The sequence below is a fragment of the Megachile rotundata genome, chromosome 4, assembly GCF_050947335.1.
Source record: "Megachile rotundata isolate GNS110a chromosome 4, iyMegRotu1, whole genome shotgun sequence".
Taxonomy (NCBI): domain Eukaryota; kingdom Metazoa; phylum Arthropoda; class Insecta; order Hymenoptera; family Megachilidae; genus Megachile; species Megachile rotundata.
The window spans coordinates 19,684,493-19,690,351 of NC_134986.1; positions in this window are offsets into that span (position 1 = coordinate 19,684,493).

A 5,859-nucleotide genomic window follows, 5' to 3' on the forward strand; every position below is an offset into this window, starting at 1 on the left:
CTTCCTGCTAGTATCATTTTCATCCCTCACCTGTTACAATTTCTTTTTTTTCGTCGACTAAACAAGTTCGTTAGTATTCATAAGGCGAATAGACGTTATCGAAACGGAAGATCAATGTAGCAAGAAACATTTTCGTTGCTCGACTTCCACTGAATTTCATTATATTCTATGTTGCATTATTATGTTGCAAACACGGCGGGATGTAAAATTTAATTGAACGCTCGGATTAACGCTTCCTTCTTACCTTGGGAAGCTGAAACGACGAGTTGAAAGCGGTCGTAGATTAAAATCGGAATAAATCGGACAGTTAAGAAGAAAAAGGAAAGGAACTGGTATCTGTCCTCTCTTATTTTAGACGATCATAATTATCGCGTTTGTTTACTTATAAAAGTATTAGGATACAAAACGCTTCAAAAAGGGAATAAAATTTCGCCGAAGAGGAAAGGAATTCGAGGCACAAAAAGAAGAACAGATGAAACGGTAGTCTCGTCTTGATTACCGGACGAATTTCAACGCACACGCGCGCGCGTGAGCACTCGTACGATGTAATTTGCAAGGGCCTTACATCGAAGGTAAAAGCCGAGAAGCGTGACAGCGTGCTCCTCGGCCCTTAATCGCGTTTGCTTATTTCCGGCGTTGGTCAGCCGACGCTGCAATTATGTAGGAGCGAGCGCTAACTGCTGCGCAAGGGCTTATTTTATTCCTATTAGGGTAAAACGGGTAGCCAGCAGGACGCGGCAGCATTCTCTTGTATCCCCAATTACGTGAAATTAATTTGGGCCCCATTAGCGGTCGGCCACTGGCACCGTGTTAACGATTTTTCCCAACGGTCTCCCTCTGTCTCCCTTCTCCCCTTTTGATATCCCTAGTACTTTGTCACTCCATTACGGTAACCATCAATTTTAAACTATCTTATTAAAATACTCCGATCGTAGAAGCGCAGCTTTCGTCCTGATTCGGTGAACTTTCAACTTGTCACGCTTACGTTACTTGACGCTGCGTTTCCTGTCAACTTTACGTTGTTTGAACGCTGATGAAACAGTAAGTTTTTAACTTCGCACGAGCTGACTAAGCTGACGACTCGTTTTCGACTCTTGTCAACGATTCGATCCTGTTCCTAAGAATTCGCTGAGCACGACATTCGAATAATTATGTTATTAGCTGGTTTGGAGATTGTTTTGTGGCGTTTTGCACGTAAAGTTGACAGGAAACGCATCAAGAGGCTGAGATTTCGTCATGATAGACGTTAATGATCCTCCGGTGAAAGGATATACTCAGTCTCGTAGAAGTACATACATAATTGAAGTTGAAACTGAAATGTATACTAATCACACGATGTAGTAATTACCCTCGGCAAGAACTATACGCGGTACGGTTTAGGAAACACGATATATTTCACGGAAATATCAATTTAATTTACTTGCGGGTAATAAGTATGCAAGATCCAATTAAAATAAAAGCTTGATTCACTCGAAGAACATTTATGGCGGTGTCTCTTATTAGCTAATAAATTATGTCAGATTTTTCCGAGCGGCTCATTTGCACTATTTTTCGTACAAAAACGTACTAGGGCAATTTCTCTTTCTAAATCCGACGTAAGTTATTGACCAATATCGCAATTTACGTTCCGGGCGTACAACGGAGGAGGAGAGAAAGATATTAAACGGTGGTGTTTTTCCCTCTTCTCACTTTCTACGGAAGCTTTAGCGACCGAAACGAGCGTCACTTCCGTGGGACAATGTCGAGCAAAACGCGTTAAATATCGCGTACTTAGCGCTCGGCTCGTAAAATCTTTGAAGAACCGCGACCGCGGCGCTTTTGCATAATTGCAGACCATGAGCCGGAGAACGGATGTGCTTATTAGCTGAAAGCGGTAGGAAATCACAGTTTCAATTTTTTCCCCTTTTTTTCTCGTAACGTTCACCTTCCCCACGCAGGTTCCTTTCCCGAAGGTGTACGTCCGATGGAAACCGAAGAAGAAGAAGAAGAAGAAGGGAGCCGGCGAGAGGATGTGGTTAACCCACGGTCAAATCGAGCTTTTGCCGGGCTTCTGCATCCTGAAACTGGCGACAAAAGAGAATCACCGGAACAGAAGTACTGCCCCCGCATCCTGTTCCCTCGATCCTTTAACAGCCATGGATTTGCTCGTCGACCAAATCCTTAACCCGTCTCTTCGCGTTAGTCGAAGTAAACGATATATCTTGTTAGCTTATTAGAACGTAATAATATTGTGATTCTAATTGTCCAACGGCGTGTGCATACATCGTTCGATAATAACCGAAAAAGAGCAAGTAGGACGCGATCGTGCTCATACGCGGCTCAATAATTGAGTTATAATCGACGGGTGTACAGTGGCGGATACAGTATTCGAAATATGTAATTTCGATCGATCGGAAACTGATAAAGAGACGATATTATCTGGCAAACGGCAGGGTCAATCGATTATTATCCCGTTATCTTAGGATTGAAATCGTTTCCGGTTGTCTTAACAAGGATCGAACGCGAGACACCTACTTAATATTAATAACACGCTGGTCGGAGATACAAGAGAAAAGGCGGTAGTTAACGGAGCGCGATTGAACGGGTGGACATTTAATAAAATGCAAATAACCGGTCGTCCATCAGTTTATCGATTATCGAGGCCGGTAAATGAAGTTATTTCGTAAGACGTAGTCGCGGATCGAACGCGATGCGACGCGACAAAGCGTTCCGCTTGCACGCGCGAACCACGAAAAAAGGTGGCAGAAGAAATGGTACCAACAACGAGGGCCAACCTGAACGGGGAAAGGGAGGAGAGGAAAAAGGTGGATCGAGGTGAGTAAGAGCGTATAATGTGTCCCAAAGGCACCTGCCTCGTCGAGCTTACTATCTTCCCATCGAATGGTCGCAAGAAAAGTAGCTAGGACTCGAGTTAGCCGATCTTATCGAAGTCCCGAGACCAGCGAACCACTTATATCGTTAATTGCTCCCACTTCCGGTCACCTTCTCCCTCTCGCTCGCTTCATCTTCTCCGTCTCCCTTCTGCACCTTCGCTTTTATCCTGTTGACCGATGCGCGCGCCCTAAGAGCACGCATTATGGCTCCGTTAAAGCACGAAAAGCCGGCAGAGACCGAGCACGGAAGCTCGTATGCCCATTTTAAGCGGTCTCCTGTAAAAATGACCGTTCCAATTGCTTCTCGGACAATGCACCTTCATCTAACTACTCGTTCAACGCACTAGATCGTGCATTATATCGCCACGCGTTTTATTACTATGCGTTACTTTATTATACCTTGTACATTCGCGCGTTATATTGCCACGCATCAGGTCGTTTCGCGTCGGCTGTTGAAGAGCTGCAATTAGAAACAAATTATCCGATGATTATTAATTCATTAATCCCTATGTTTCTTGCGGCATGAATATTAATTTAACGATATTAGAATAACGCGTTCACTTATTAAACAGATATATCTCTACGTTCTCGATGTATATTTTGCTTTCTTTTCTTTAGAGTTCGGAAAATGAATGAATTCGGAAAAACTTATTAACGTTATTTATTTTAGTCTATCGTTACTAACGACAATATTTGATACCCGTTGAAAAGTTAAACTCCGGTACATTTAAATATCCTTAATGACTGCGTGGAAGGAGCGAATTCCAGGAACGATTCGCCAGTGCCGCCTCATCCGTGGCGATATTACGAAAGTACGCGAAGCCCACGGTATTCGACGCGTAGGAAAGCGGTAATGTTATACGAGCAAAATACCCAACATTCTGGCAAACGAGTTGTTAAGGTAGAACGAAACATATGTACAAGTGTTTTTCATCGTTTTGTCTAACCCCACGTAGAATCCACGGGAAGCGTGCACAGGGTACAACAACGCAAGGCTGGCGTAATTAATTGAAGAATATCCAATGAAGTTCTTTGAGAGTCTCGGCCTCGGGACGAGCTCGAGTGTAAAATCAGCATAGAGCGACGACGATTAAGCGTAATTTATGCGGGATTTTACGAGGGTACGTTAAACAGTTAACAAATTGGCAGGAAAGTTTCATTATTTCTAGATCCTGCTGCTCTGATATACTCTTAAACGCGCTGGTGTAACGAGCCCGGCGTACGAGACCGTGGTAAATTTCTGTGAAAAACGTTTCTCGTTCTGCTATATTCGTTTAACGAGATCAATAGAGACACCGGTTTCCTCGAACAGCCGGAAAAATAGAAGAGAGAGAAAGGTGGCGCGAGAAACGATTAGCCACGATTTACCGCGCGTAATCGTTCGTCGAAACGTCGAAACGTATCGCTCGGACAACGACGTCCCTTCGTGACCATCGCGTTAACGATCTTCTTTTTCCAGCACCACGAAGATTTGTCGAAGAAGATTAAGACGAAACCAGTTGGTCGAGTCGTCGTGACAGAAGCGAGAATGGACGACGAGGTGAAAATAAAGGACGAAAGGAAAAAGAAAGGAATCGCCGAGTGTAATCGTGGCAGTGGTGCGAACGGCTACTTGCGTAAACGCGTGCGTGCGCGCCTTTCAAAAAAATCACCGAGCCGAGCCTCCTATTTCCAGGATGTTCGTGAAAATTGAGCGGTAATGCCGCATACGGACCAGTAAATTGCTCCGGACCTCACGAAAGTCGTTTATCTCTGCTTTGAAATTATCCGATGATGCATCGACATCAAACGTACGTTCGTTTCGAGCATTAAGCGCGTAACGACGTCGTTTAGCAAAACCTACTGACAAATTTTAATGCATCGGACAAACAGCCGTATACGTTTAATGCGTGCTCGAGCGCGATATAGGCATCATCTGGACAGCCGAAAATCACATAGAAAATGACTCGGACGCATGCAACGCGTGCAGAGACCGGTCACGAAGCGAGATAATATTTACATCGATTCTTAAGCACGTGTCAATAAATAATTACTCTTTTAGTAGGAATATCTATCACGACGGAAATTTGTCTCGTTCGAATCACTCATAAAATAACTTCATCATTTTTCGTCGAATATCGCGATGGTAAACCGCTATAATTTACGATAAAAGATCGCGATAAATTACGAAGCACACGAGCGAAAGGGATCCGTGCATCAAGATGCGTTCGTGGTGCACTGGAATATTTTAATTGTGCACCCGTTCCGAAGCTATACGTAAGCCGCGTGCAGGTGTCTCGCGGAAAACGATATAATCGATGGTAACTTGTCATTATCGAGTAGCGCGCATTATCGATGCACATCAATGCACCGGACGAACGAGATTTGTCGCTTGCTCAACGTTACCCATCCGATGACAAATCGTTCGGTAGCTACCATCGTTTCACCGCGACTAATGTCACTCTAGATCTACGTTCTCTTCGTTATTAGCCTAGGGAAAAAACATGCCCTCCTGTGCGGGCTTAAATAATTAAGTCAATTACGAACACGGTAAGAGATCGTATCAATCTATTAATGCATTATAATTTCTTTATCCGACCCGTCCAATTAATTATTACCGATAAATTCTACTATTTTATTATTGTCACCGATCATTATACAACCGTATGTATATCTTACGGACACGCGTTATATAGCCACGCGTTACGTGCTTACGAGTGAAAATACATACTTTCACGAACGTTCTTCCAAAAATACACGAAAGCTCGAATTACAGAAAACGAAACCGAAGCTCGCGATTTGTCACGGTGGCTCGCGTGTACCGGCAAAATAATTCACTTTCAGAAATGATCGAAATACACGGGGTGTCCGATCGAGTGGCCACTTACGAGGCCGTATCTGATGTTGCCGTATTAAGGTAATGAATTATCGCGGCGCGATCACGATAACCGAATGTTTAGCCAACAGTTTTCTCTCGCAATTTGCGTGCGTGTGCCCACGCGACCGC